This window comes from Apis cerana, linkage group LG3 (genome assembly GCF_029169275.1).
Source record: "Apis cerana isolate GH-2021 linkage group LG3, AcerK_1.0, whole genome shotgun sequence".
Taxonomy (NCBI): Eukaryota; Metazoa; Arthropoda; class Insecta; order Hymenoptera; family Apidae; genus Apis; species Apis cerana.
The window spans coordinates 5853630-5868168 of record NC_083854.1 but is presented as its reverse complement, the minus strand read 5'-3'; the positions used below and the strand labels follow the sequence as shown (position 1 = coordinate 5868168).

At 41.7% G+C, this 14539-nt stretch overlaps 1 protein-coding gene and 1 long non-coding RNA gene across 9 annotated transcripts in view; one reads left to right on the top strand and one right to left on the bottom strand.

Moving 5' to 3' along the window:
• LOC107997278 (protein outspread) overlaps window positions 1-14539 on the bottom strand; it is a 181543-nt gene that overhangs the window by 54488 nt on the left and 112516 nt on the right. The window lies entirely within an intron of this gene.
• Window positions 1-14539, top strand: part of LOC114577467 (uncharacterized) — a 42178-nt gene that overhangs the window by 940 nt on the left and 26699 nt on the right. The window lies entirely within an intron of this gene.

Below are 14539 nucleotides of genomic sequence, written 5' to 3'. Positions count from 1 at the left end.
GTAACGATAAGAAAATGGCAGCCTGTTTACCTCGATTGCCATTCTCTTACGTTATTGTTATCGTTAATTGTAATTCAGTTGACGAGTGGACATCAATTTTGGCGTCTATACGATCGAATAATAGTGTTGATATTGATAGCGTGCGATTTGTTCGATTAATCGAGTTTATCGATTGGAATACTAATTTCGGTATATATTCGATTTTGATCCTCAAGAAGCAAACAAATTATAGTCATTGTGAAGTTTAAAATAGGGAAGCTGATTCTATTTCAAACTTTTATTTTCATCGATTTTTTTATACACGTGTAATTCTTTTTACCTGTCAAATTAATAAACTTATTAATGATAATGAAATAGTGCAGCAATAAAATTTTATCAAGAGTGATCTATGTTAAGAAGAATTTCATCAATTCATTAATAATAAAAGGTAATGTTATGTAAATTGTTTATAACTTAATAAATGAACTTCGATTAACATCTTTCTTAATTCATAACCTAAAAATTTTTCAAACTTGATTTACTCGAAAACGAAGCCTCAAACAAAGAAATGTTATTTTTTTTTTTCAATATATTTTTACATGTAGAATCATTATCCATCCCGTTTATACCATGATTTCGGGTACAGTCGGGGACAGTCTGTAAATTGATTAACAATCTACCATCTCAAACAAGCCGATTTCTAAAAGTTAAATGAATTTTATGTATCTCTACTGGTGTCATTCGAATGTCAAGACACAGTGTTTATATCCCAGTCAGTACCTAACTTTAGAATCACGTCGGCCATGGCTCTCGCCAACGGTTTACGAGATATTTTCACTTATCACGTAGTGAGGCCAGTCGACGACATCCGCGGACGCTCTCGCAATTAGAAAGTACGCGCGTATTCGCGCGTAATCGTCGCCGTAAGATAATATCTCTTTGCTTGGTTTCGCAAGCGGCGTGTATCTCGTGTCTCTTTTTATTTTTTTATTTCTTCTTTGTTCGAGAGAGCTAATAGTGAAATTACAATGGGCGACGATTAATCGATAAGTCGGGCCACCTCCCCTCGTTGCCTGTTATTAGACGTACTTACATACGTGGATATCGCGATCGGTAGATGAAACGAGCTGTTTCGATACCCTGCAATTGAATTGTTCGAGATAGCGGAGGTTGAAAAACAAATTCACGCCCACGAATTCGAGTCTACTTTTCACGAGAGAGTTGGTTTTCAAAAATCTAATATAAAAAAAAATAAAAATATTCTTTTAAACGTAATCATAGTCTTATTGTCCTCTTTGCATTTTTATCGGTAGACATTTTTTATTATATATATATTAATATATATTAATATATACAATCCTTTTGGATTTCGTTACATTTCGTTTTTTTATTATTCTATTGCGTTGAACATTTTAATCGATCGATATTTATTAGACAATCACGATACTTTGATTTCACTGATCCAGTACTTAATTTCTGCAAATGTTTCAAAATCGGCGATTTTTGATTACATTATATCCTAACAAATCTGCCATCAATTTCCAAGCAAATTGCGCATATCCTCCCACGCGGAACAGGATTCCTCTCAAATATCTCCGCTTATTCAATAAAAGCCAGAATCAATGAAGACTCGTCTAAAACGATCATCATCCTACCACCATGTACGACTCCATCGGTAGTCCAACGCGGGTAATCATCGAATGACTGACATCTGAATAGCGTCTATCAATTAAAACCCTTATTCCTCGTCGAGCTTTCCTCGCCGATAGTCGGGGAATCGTTCGATTCTTCGACCCGTGGACGATCTTCTCGACGAGGAAAACGATCCTGTCCCATCCTCGACACGTAATTATACAGGACTGGTGTGGTTATGCAATGGCTAGGCGAGGCCCGCGCATAGAATATTCAAGTCTCTTAAGTGTCTTCTAGTAGTAAATATTGTTATGCTAAGCGGAGCCGTTGTCACGCCTTCTCTTGGCTCCTCTCCGTAGAGTAGACGTGGTCTTTCTTTCTACGACCACCTACTGCCAATACCTCGTCCTCTTCTCCCTTTCTTTCCTCTTCAAATCGTTTCTACCTCGTTTTTTATCGTATCGCCGCACCACGACGAGTTTTTCTTCCGGACTACTTGATGCAATTTTTATGAAAAAAAAGTCTAAAGTACCGTAACTTGCGGGATTGATATAGAACCGAACGTTACATAATTAATTGGTTAATATCTAGAAACTGAAATCGATCGATTTTATTTTCCGTAACATTCTTTAATTTAACGCCAAAGATTCGAAAACTTTATAAGGAACGAATAACTTTCGATCTTCCGGAATGTTTAAGTCACGATCTTTATAAAATTGAAATCCCTGCAATTTTAAAAATCACAAAAATATATTTTTCCATGATTAAAAAACTTATCTCGAATATCCCCTCTACTTTCTGCCAAAACGAAACCGTGGCGCTTCGTATTCTCTTTCAATTGTCCCCATTACTCGAACAATCGATACTCCTTTTCTCGTGATCCTTCTCCCAAACCTCCTCGATCGCAGCAATCGGCAAAAAAGAAAAAAACTCGCGAAACAAAAGCCAATTTACTGTCCGTCCTGTGTGGATCCTGCCTTCCTCGTGGTAGATGCACGTATATACATAGCTAATAATGGATAAAGAGGTGACGCAACGCGCGCGTACGAGGATACAACGTTTGAAAAACGAAGAAGCAGCTTTGTCGTATCGTTTCGCACGACATTTGGCCGAAAGTCAGGAAGAGGATTCACTGGGATTGCGTAACGGTGAAAATAGGCAGCCGTGTCACGACCCCGGGGGAGAGGGGGAGGGGAGAGGAGAGAAACGACGATCCTGTGTCGCAGGTGCCCGTGCACCAAGCATCGAGATGAATCATCGATGAACAATCCCGATCGACACGCGCGATCTCGACCACCTAATGAGCGGAATTCTCGAGGAATTCCGCGGGGATATGTTGCGCAATTCGGGCTCGGTGAGAACTCGGTGGATAGGTATTCGCGGATAGGAATTGTGTTTCGCCCTCCGAGGAAGTTTTCGAGACAATGGGGACAAAAATTCAATGAAGATTGAATCGAAAAGAATGGTTGGTGGTTCGAGATCTGGGTCAGATTTCAGGACCGAGATATTTTGGGGTTTTTGCATTTCTTAATCTCAGGATTAAATTGGAAAGTTTTGTATCGTTTTTATTTTTATAGCAGATATACGATGGATGGATAGATAAATCGCTTAAAGTTACCAATTTCTCCATGTATAAGAAGAATTATGGGGAATAAGTGAAAAATTTTTTGAACAGATATTCCTCTTGCGATTCTTCTTCTTCTTTTTTTAAATGCAACTTGCAATTTCACGCCATTCGACGAAAGAACTATTCATGGATATATATTATTTCGAAGACACCACCTACGCTCGATCAATATCCCCAAATTTCCGAACATCAACCGCTTGTCTCGTTCGAAATCCTCTCGTAAAGATACCGATCTCGCCCGCGAAGGTGTCGTAACTTGTCGTGAACACGAAAAAAATCGCGATCCCTCTTTCTCTCTCATCATCCTCTTGCAAAAACCTCGTCCTTTCCTCGATCTGCCTCTATACAATCATTACCGTGGTACAGGGGACAATAGTCTCGGCGCACAGAGACTTCGACATCTTCGACAGGGAGGCGGAGGAAGCGAATATTCCCGAAGGGATCGCAAGAAAACGGAGAATCGCACGGTCAGCCATTCTGGCGAGGAGGAGGCGAGAGGACTTGCTTCTATGCCCAGACAGTTTCGCCATGAAATGCGATCATCCACCGCTGGTTGACGGTTTACGCCAACCAGCGTGGAAATCGTTTTCCACCTCGAGGAGAAACGACGGGGCCGAGATGATGCGCTTTTTGCTCCTCCCGAGGGAGGATGTTCCGCCGAGCGAAATTCCGCCTCCTCTTCTTCCCTTCTTCTTCGCGAATACAACTCATAGAACTTGGGAAACGAGCGAGAGTAGAGAAAACGTGGAATAAACGTCTCTGTCGGAGGGGGGGAGAAAGGGGGACGAGAGGAAGAAAAATTGGAAAGAGAGGGAAGAGAAGAAATGGAGAAGTGGAGAAACTAGAGTGGAACAAAGTGGAGGGGGATCGAGGCGGAGAAGGAGAACAAAAGAGAACAGAGAGAGAGTGTAACACCGGCTCCGGGCAAGAAACTAGCGGCAATAATAATTTACAGTACTAGCTGTTTCCTTTCCGTTCCTCTTCCTCCATCTCCCCCACCCATCTTCTTTCCACCCTCCTCCTCGCTCTCGAAACTCCATCTTCCACGGGTGGTTGTTGCGCTCAATCCCATATTAGGAGCCTTGCTCTTCTCGAGATGCGAGATGCCGGCCTATTGAGACGTAGTTACCCTTGCTCATCCTCCACTCGATGGACGATGTGGACGTTCGCGAGAGCCGGAATCGAAATGGTGAAACTCATGGGGGGAGGGAGGGGCTTTGTTGCGCCAACCGATTCGCCATCGAGACGAGGAGCGATTCTTCCTTCGAGGAGAACCTGGATCGAATGGTGCAATATACGTTGTTGGAGGAGGGTATCTTTCGATGAAGCGATGCGAGGGTTTCGAGGGTGTGAGGTGGGTTGGGTCGAGGGTGGTATGGATTTATGGTATATGGTGGAGAGGGAGGGAGGGTGGAATCTTTTTTTTTTGGTTTCATTGATGCGTTTCATTGATATTTCGGTACTGAACTTAGGCGGATTGGATAAAGGTTTAGTTTATGGGGAGGGTGTGATTCCTTCTGAGTATTTCATTTAATGGAGTTGCGTAGAATCTTATCAAAGCAAGATTTATGAAGTATTGCGAAGAATGCTGTATCTATCTTGTCATCATGATGTTTATTTGGAGAGTGAACAACAACAATTTATGCATGACTTGTATCTGCCTTCTCGATTTATCGTGAAATTTTTCAATAGGTAATAATTCTTGTAACTGTAATGATATTATCACATCTTCTTCTCTTTCTCGACGAGATGTAAACATGAAAGACAGGACAATTTCACGATTAAAATTCAATTCAATTATCGTTGTCGAACTTGAATTTCCAAGAAAGAAAAAAAAAAGGAAATCAAGTGCATTCGTCCGAACGATCGAACGATCGATCGATCTCGATATAGAATTGTTGCACAATGGATATCTTATCTTTGCCTTCGACTCGAGATCACGCACATCTCCTCGTCGTGACGTGCCGACATCCTAAACCAACAATCCTGGCCAACCAAGCAGATGCGAAGGTAGTCCTTGTAAACTGTTTCTATAAATTATCAAGGCAAAACGCGAAGGTGAACTGACGGCACAGGTTGGCGGGACACGGTTACGGCAATAAATCGCAGTCAGCATTCCTCCACCATGCTAAGCTGCTGACGAATTTTCCAACCCAACGAACCCTATCGCTCTCGTTTCGAACCAGCCATCGTTCTTTTCCTCCTTCGAGCTACGACAGATGCTACTTTGTTGCGCTCAACTGGAAACAGGACTCTTCTTACTTGCCTCTCAGAGATTACTATTACACGAGTTGGAGCACTGGACAAGATCGTATCGATGGAATAAATAAATGATTAACGTGTATCTTCATTGTTATCTTACAGATATATCGAGAAGAGATTAATTTTAAACTTGAAGAAATTTTAATTTCATCGATTTTTATTAATTATAAATTTTCTAAGAAAAGGGGAGAAGTACGATTTTATTATAGATGCGTTGATACAAAATTATCTCATCTAGAGATAACATTATTTAACAATATTATTTTTCTATTAATAAAATTGTAACAAAAAAAAGAAAAGCGCGTGCATAAAATAACGTCCCAGTTATAAAAAGAAAAAAAATAAAACTCACGAACGACAATTTTCCAGTTAAAAGAACAAGACTAAAACACGATATCAAACATGCAGAGAGGAAAAACCAGACCAGAATTATTAAACTCCCCGACCCAGGGATCCCCATCATTCATCACAACCACCCTAACACACTGTTACCCGTAGAAACATCTGTTTCTCGATACCACCAACGTATACGCACAAACTACTTGATAACCGACCAAGCATCGGTCCACCAGTGGCCGTGTATAGCGCGCAGAGCTCATTAAAAATCGAAGAAAACCAACAACCGGTAGCCGAGGGTAACGTCGAATTAACGAGTGTTGGACAGGAATTGATGAACGTTTGCGCGTAGCTCGCGTTTAAAATCGCATCTAAATACAATCAAAAGTGTATTACACGCGATCACCTGTTCACCCGAAGCGGCCCGACCATCTCGAATAAGTCAACGTTGATCAATTGAAGGGCCGACAGATACGCGGGAGGGAGGGGGAACGCCGCGGTTGGTACTACTGCTCTTAATACGCAACCCCTATTCCCGCAACCTTCTACGCAAACGAGATATTAAGTGGCGGACGGTAAAATATATGCGGCTGGGCGGACGATCCACCAATTAGGATGCATTCGAGAAAGAAGTATCCCAGATATATTATAACGTTTGGAAGAGAATGGGGTAACACGTGTGGGAAAGAATAAATGATAGAGCAAGTCGTGGATTACTGTTTATGGTATTTAAGATTCGATGTGTTAATTTTTGTTTCTTTGGGGGCTGTTAGAAATATACGAGAAGAAGCGCGATTTTTTTTTTTTTGATGAATAATTACGGCGATGAGAGATACATATACGTGGCGCGTGAATTTTAATTAAGTGAAATTTTAAATTGATGATAGTAGAGTATGCGAAAATGTTTGCAGTGCATCTGTTTAATTGATCATAAATTCTGCAAGTGTATAAAAATAAATGAAATCTCTCGGTTCTTCCGTAAGAGAAAAATTTATCAAAGTATATTTTCACGTACGCGCTTCAATAACTTTATATTTGCAAATTATCCTGCAATAAACGAATCTATACTTCGCCGATGTAATTAAAATCAAATTATCTTTATAATATATATATAACGAGAATGAAGTTTGTATAAATATAACGCTTGATTAATGATTAAAATTTCCGATTGGAATTACCTATCAATTACTTCACGTCTAAGTGACTGATATCCACATCCGCGTAATTCCACGAGAGAAAATTAGCAGGCTAGCACGATACGAGTTAACGGATACTGATGTCTCTATCGGATTCTATGAAAATGATCCATGGCTAACAACTCGATTGGCCTCCGTGCATCAAGATCTCCAAGATTTTTATCGTTAGCGGATAAGACGTTCGTGTTTCTTTCACTTTTCTCTTTTCCTGATTTTGCAATCCTTGATGATGCGCGATCAGAGTCACAATCGATTTCTCGTTCAAGACGTTGCAGGACAAGATTCTAAGGATATTCGATGTCTGGAAACATTTTTTTTTTAGAAATTATGGATAACTATATATAAATATTCAATCGTTTATTATAATATCTTCCATCTAACCATCTAACCCCACAATTTATATAGTAGCAGAGTTGAATTTGTTATTTCTTATTAAATCTACTTTTTATTACCTTGTTTCAAGTTTACTATGCAACAAATGATAATAATTAAACGATATATTCCGCGTCGACACTGCGTACCAATGATAATGACACGAACAAAATGCAAATTACAACCTGTTGAATCGAAATCAAATCCCAAATTCAAAATCTACAACAATTCTCTAATCTTTTCTCTTCGAATCGATGGACGAGGAAGGAGCCTAGAAGTCCACGCGAGCGAATACACCACGTCCATAGCTCTGCAACGACCCGGATCGATTTCATGGATCTCAGCAAGGGTACGGACGGAACAACCGCGCGTTCATTTCGACGACCACCCACGACAATCGGAAATGGTCCGCAAAGCGGCCATCTAAGGCAAGGCACGCGTTGGATCGCGGATGAAACGAAAGGGGAAGGGTGGAAAGAGAGAAAAAATACAAAGGGTAAACCAGAGTTTCTTCTTCCTCACTGCTGATTACCAAAGCGATTTGCACCGAGAAACCAAGATTAATTTCCGTAATGGAAAATCGTAGCAGAGCTATCATTCCTTACGACTGTGCTTGGCTATTAGATTCTCGATATCGAATGGGGATTCGATCGTCGTCCACTGTAATTCTTTAAGATACGCCGCGTGTAATTTATTAATCCTCTCCATCTCCAAACATTCTTTTTTTGCCCTTGAACCATTTAACTCGAGATTTATCGCGAGCGGGGGTATCTCCTTTAGATTTAATTTAACCCAAGATCAATTAGATTCAATTCCATTACTTAAACGTTTAGAAGAGTTCGTCCCTGGAAGTGGATCTGAAATAAATATTCGATTAATCTAATCGAAACTTGGAATCTAAATTAAACTCGACGAAAATACGAATGTCTATCAAATACTCGACGAGATCTCAAGCAGCACCTGTGCCAGACTCATCCTATGCTCTTCTCATTTTGCTAATTCCTATCGATTTCTCTCTGGTCTGGTAATAAGTAACGATATCGAAGGGTGGGACGGAACAACTCCGGTGGTTTCTCGCGAGGCTGTACAACCTGAAAGCGCTTTCCAACTATATGCACCCGATTACCGGGAACAAGACCAGCGTTTCTTGTTTCCATCGCAAGCCAACGAGCGTGTTTCGCTCTGACGGATGATGACGACGGGCCATCTCAGCGGGTATCTGCTCCACCTCGATATCCTCGTGTTCGTCCAAACGAACAAACGTGGAAGAAGACTATGCTTGTCTCTTCAGGATCATAGTGTATCGCGTACATTCTTTATTCGAGAAGAGGTCCCTTTATCTCCTTCCTCTTATCCTCTAGATTTATTTATTCATTTTCCTCTTCTTTTCTCTTCTCCTAAAATTTTTCGTGAATTGGAATACGGTTTAAGATTCATGGATATGGGTTTCTTCAGGATCATAGTGTATCGCGTACGTTCTTTATTTGAAAAGAGGACCGTCCCTTTATCTCATTCCTCTTATCTTCTAGATTTATTTATTCATTTTCCTCTTCTTTTCTCTTCTCCCAAAATTTTTCCTTTATTTCGTGAATACGGTTTAAGATTCATGGATACGGGTACAAGTAGTATTTCTTCTATGCTGATGCGTTCATTTGTTTTAATTAATTTTATTTTTTAAAACTTGAAACAGTAATGGATGAACGGTTATAGAATTAATATAAAAATACAAATCGTTGAATTTCGCTGGTTCAGGGATGTTGAAAGTTGTATAATTCAATTTGAGATAGAAGCACTGATTACAAGTGTAATTTAATTTTTTAACTCGAGTTTAGATAAATAGAGTGTGCGAGGCTGTAACTTGGATCTCGGTGTATGTTCACTTTAATTTAATCTAGATATAACCTAGGCTGGAGACGGCTAGGTGTAACATAAGTTTATTATGGCTCAGGTTTAGAAGGACTAGATTTATTTACCAGTTAAAGAGTACTTGTTTCCAAGCCTCACTTTCACTACCTTCCATCTATCTTGCTCATCTATCTTGGCTATCAATCTAGAAAATTGTAATGATCTTTGTACGATGAGGGAGTGCTTGGAGAGGAGTTCGAATATAATTCATTGGAACGCCTACTAACAACCAGATTTTAAATCTACGAAGAAAACATAGGGGATTCGACCAAATCAACTGGACGGTAAAGCATTGGCAAAATCTTGATCAACACTTTTGCACGAAAATAGAAACGATCCAGTTGGAATACAGCGAAAGAAGGAAAATTTTTAAAAAATTTTTACCCATAAATCTAAACCATAAGAATCTAAAAAATCGCTTCGTTCGTAATAATAATTTATAATTATGAAAAGTTGTCGTATTACTAGCTGATTATCTGTAAACAACCACAATAAGAATTCCAACAACAAACCCTTATTTTTGAAGGTATCTTGGCGAGAAAAAATTCGCAAATCGTAAAAGTTCCAAATCATAAACTACCCCATTTGGCTACGCGCCAAAGAATCCATTTCCACGATCCTATCCTTCCAAGATAAAAATCAAACCTCAGAGTGTCATTTCCCATAGGGACTCGAGTCATTAAACAGCGTTTCTCATTAGCACCAGTATCGGTCTATCCATCAATGGATCGTGAGAAGGCGATCCATCAGGCGTCGGCGATCATTCGACTGGCAATCTATTCCATTCTATGATCCATCGACGACGACTAATCGTACGAATCCCGGAAGATAAACGCTTCGATGCACTTTCACGAACGTTGTTCGAAACACTGCATTCTACTAAACGACCTTCCACGTAGCCCCATTTTTTTTTCGATTCGTGTGTACGAGGATTATTCGAATAAACAAGGAGAAATTCTCTAAATCCTAATCTTCTATCTCTGATACTGTTTGATATCAACCATCTTTTTTTAAATTAGATGATATAATCAACATGAATCGGAAAATTCTTAGTTTTCAAACGGCAGTAAGTTAATACTGTAAGAAGCTTCGTCGAAATATATATATTTTTTTTAAAATAAAATAAAGAAAGAGAGGAAAATTCTTACATAGGAAATACTTTCCTCCTTTACATTCTATGATCCACCAATATCGTAAACAGTGTTTCCTGGAAACACTCTCGAAGCTAACTTCGTCCCTTCGACGAGGCTCGAGACGGCGGGATATTTGCCTTAAACGGTAACCGGAAGACACGCACGGCCGCGCATTTTTGCGGCCGCGTGTCGGTACGGCTCGACAAGGTATCGAGGAATCGAAGGTGGAGGAGGGGAGAGATCCGCGCCGGTGCGTGAGCATTGTCTCGACGAGACCGTAAATACTTCAACCCCGTCCTCGTCCTCGTCCTCGTCCTCGTCCTCGTCGTTGTCCCGAGGAGGGCCTGTAAACGCGCCCGGCAGAATTTTTCGCCCGCCACGCCGAACAATTCTGACCACCCAGAAACCGACCACGACGCGATACCAAGAGATTCGATAAAATATCCATTTCCAACTCCTCCTCTCTTACTCGTTAATGTACGATTTACACAACCTTCTCCTCCTCTCCTCGCTTCGAGCACAACGTATTATTACGATTTACGCGTGGCAAGGGTAATTAACATCGAGGCAAGGAATCGTATCCTCCATATATACTTTTCGAAAATCAGTTTAAATTAATTTTCATCGATTTACTTTTACTTTCACGAGAAGAGAGAACAGGAATCGATCGCATTAACAATTCTGATATTAATTGCGTGTATCGGAGGGAATGAAGGATCGATGGGTCTTTCGACAAACGAGGAGAAACACGCCCCGACTCTTCCTAAACACCGACCAAACACCACCAACAACTCCCGAGGAGGGAAAACGATAAATCGCGCGGAACGAACAGGAGCACGGGGTCAAAAAGCGCGACCATACGTATCTGCCAACCCTCCACCCCTTGCTCCCCCTCCCCACGCACAATTAGGAAACCCCTCGAGGCGACCTTCTTCTGCCCGCGATGCTATATGACCCCCTTAATGAAGTCGGACAGATCGTCGAGCGAGGCTCGTTGCAAGGGACACGCCGCCGACTCTCTGTTCGATCTCGTGGCGTGGAGAGATCACGTCCTTTGTTGGGAAAAAGAGAAGAAAAGAGAGAATAAAGAACTTTTTCAGCGAAGATGAACTTGGGAAACGCGAGCTTGGGATACGTGAATCACGAGGTGATAAATCTGGCGATTTTTAACTCGTCGTGGCGCTCGCCACGACAAATTCTGGTAAATATGGTAAGGAGGGTTGGGATGAATTATGGGGGGAGAATGGGCTGTGGTCTTGCCGGACATTTTCGAGTGTCCGTGGCGTGTCCTTTTTTGTGATTTATCGTCGAAGAAATAGAATAAAGGAAGGAAGGGAAGGCGAAGGTTGTTGCTGTTTAAGGCTGTTCGAAGAGGCGTTTCGATGGAAGGGGAAGGAAACGGCGAGGTTAGGGGGTGATGGGATGAAAAAGTGATTCTTCCCACGGACGAAGGAGGAGGAGGATTCCCTTCAAATTATAAAATCCTTGTACCGTTACCTTCCTTACACGATTAATCACTTCGTCCACGATAGAGTGGAAACATTAAGATGTACGACCCTGCGCGAGCATCAATCTCTTTGAAGGATTAAACACCGAGACAAAGCAAGTCGCACTATAACCTTTCCTTTTCCCCTTCTTGCTGCGATATCTGGAAACCCCGAACGAAAGAAAATTGGCGGACGCGATATCGTCACCCTGTTTAACTTCTCCGTTTTAAATAATAAATCGCGAGAACAATTACACCATCCGTTCTCCATCTAATATAAACGAGATCCGACGATCGTGCAACACCTTTTGCGTAACTTTCCTTTTTCTCTTTTTCACCAAGCTACGATATATCCATGAGTTCAGATAAATATCGTGAGAAGTGTTTCATTTGCGAGGACAAACAGGATAAATAGAGATTAATCCTTCCCGTCTAACAATCGAGGAAATTATCCTTCCAAATTAACCAAGATTAAACAACCTTTTTTAACAAACCTCTCCATCCCTCAAATTCCAATCCAACCTATACCTGCATCCACGTTTAAAAACATACGTAACACAACATACGGTCCAACATACCTCGATCATCCGATTTACGGAGCAGCTCAACGTTCCCAATCGAGAAGATTTCGAGCTACTCGCCGTCGAGGTTTCAATTAACGCCATCGTCTGGTACGAGCCTCGCTCGCCGTGCTCGCCTCGTCTAATCGTGTCGATTAAAAGCGGGGGAATGGTAATCGAATTCGAGGGCGGAGAGGAGAGGATCCAGAGCTGCCTTTCCCCTGATCAACACCGGACCTACAACACGGCCTTCTAATCTAATTAGATGCAATTAGAGGAGCCGGCAAACTCCTCCTGCCCGCGTACCGTATCCCTCGTTGCGCCCCGTCTAATTCCAACGGTTCTACACGTTCCAACGACCGCCGCTGCTTTATACTACCTGTCGTCCCTCTGTTCCTCGGGCAGCAACAAACACAACCCCGTTACCCGCCGATGGGACAATCGACGTTTTAACGAACCCGATTCCCCGAATTCGTCCCCTGTTCGCGGGGCATCGTGATTTTAACTCGTGTAATCGCGCCCTTCTCTCTTCCAAGCCGAGATATGAATGGTTTCTTAATCGCTTCGAGGAATATAGTTTTCCTCTTCGAACAAAGGGAGAAGAGGATACCGGTGGACATAGATGAGAGGTGAGATTTTCTTGCTGCGAATGGAGAAGCAGTTTCGGCTGATAATCGTTTCGAGGGAAGAATGGGGAATATTAGGAAAGGAAATTTCGCCTCTGATAATTATAGAATGGATATACTTTGTGTCTCAACTTGAAAATATATATATATATGGATTGTTACAATTTTTACGACATCTTTTCTTCACGAAGAAAATTTATCCCTCGCTATGTATTGCCGGCAAAAAAAGAAACGAGCGAAACGATCTGCTGTTAAAGTTTGAAAGGAAACCGAAGGAATTCGAAAATCCAGGAACGGACAAGACGTTGTGACGGAAATATCGGAGTGAGCCAAGCCAAGGTTTCTCGACACATCTTCCCGGAAGAGGCCGCGCGTATTTCGGCGAGGCGGCGCGATTTAAACCGAATTCACTGGCGGCGAGCGAGCGAGTGGCAGCACAAAAGGGCTGCTAATTTGCCGAACCTGCTTCACCAACGAGGAACAACGCGGACTCCTTTTGAATTCTGGACATCAAAGGAACTGGTGGAAAAGAAAAGAAAGGAAAAGAAAGAGAGAAAGAAAGGAGAAGAGACGAAGGAAAAGAAGAGGTTATTTTCATCGCGACGAAAAACCACCTGCGATTCCCCTCTCGGCCCCCAAGTTTTCACGCGAGGAGAGATTGTTCCTAAATCGCGCAACGTTTTCTCTCTTTCCAGTTCGACCAGCGAGGAAATGACTATGAAGAAATTGTTTGAGCTTTGGGGATGAAAAGAAAGGGAATCGTGCCGTTTAGGGATCGAGATGAAGCGGGATCAAACTTTCTTCATCTTCCTCAAAGACTAATCTCACGAATCTACTCTCTTTTCGTTTCAACAACTTGACTCTTACGTGCTACTCTTTCCATCTTTCTACTTGAATGGTACACTGGATCTCTTTTTTCAGATTTTACAACATTTTGAGCGCTCGTATTATGCAATTTTATCAATAATTTTCAAATGCACTAACAAAAAACATCTATCTATCGATATCTTACTAATTTGAACTACGATACCATAAAAAAAAATATATTTCCACCACACACACATTGAATACGATTAATTATTTTCAATCAAACGTGCACGTTGCGGAGCAACAAACGAATCCATCTCCTAATCTCCTCTTCCAACCACTGTCACTCGTCGATCACTCGTTAAACGAGCAGGCAGAATGCGCAGGTGGATCATCGCGGGAGGAGGATCGGTTGGAAAGGAATCGGTTTCGTGAAAAAAAAGTCCCGGGGCCCCAAGATAGAATCAAAGGGGGACCGAGGCGGGTCTTCCCTGTATTCGATTCACCGGCGGGCCACCATTCTTCGAGCTGCCCGTATCTGACACGCAGAACATCGCAGAATACGTCTGGAATACGTGGTTGAGCGCGTTTCACGCAACCAGGGCCACGCCATGAAAT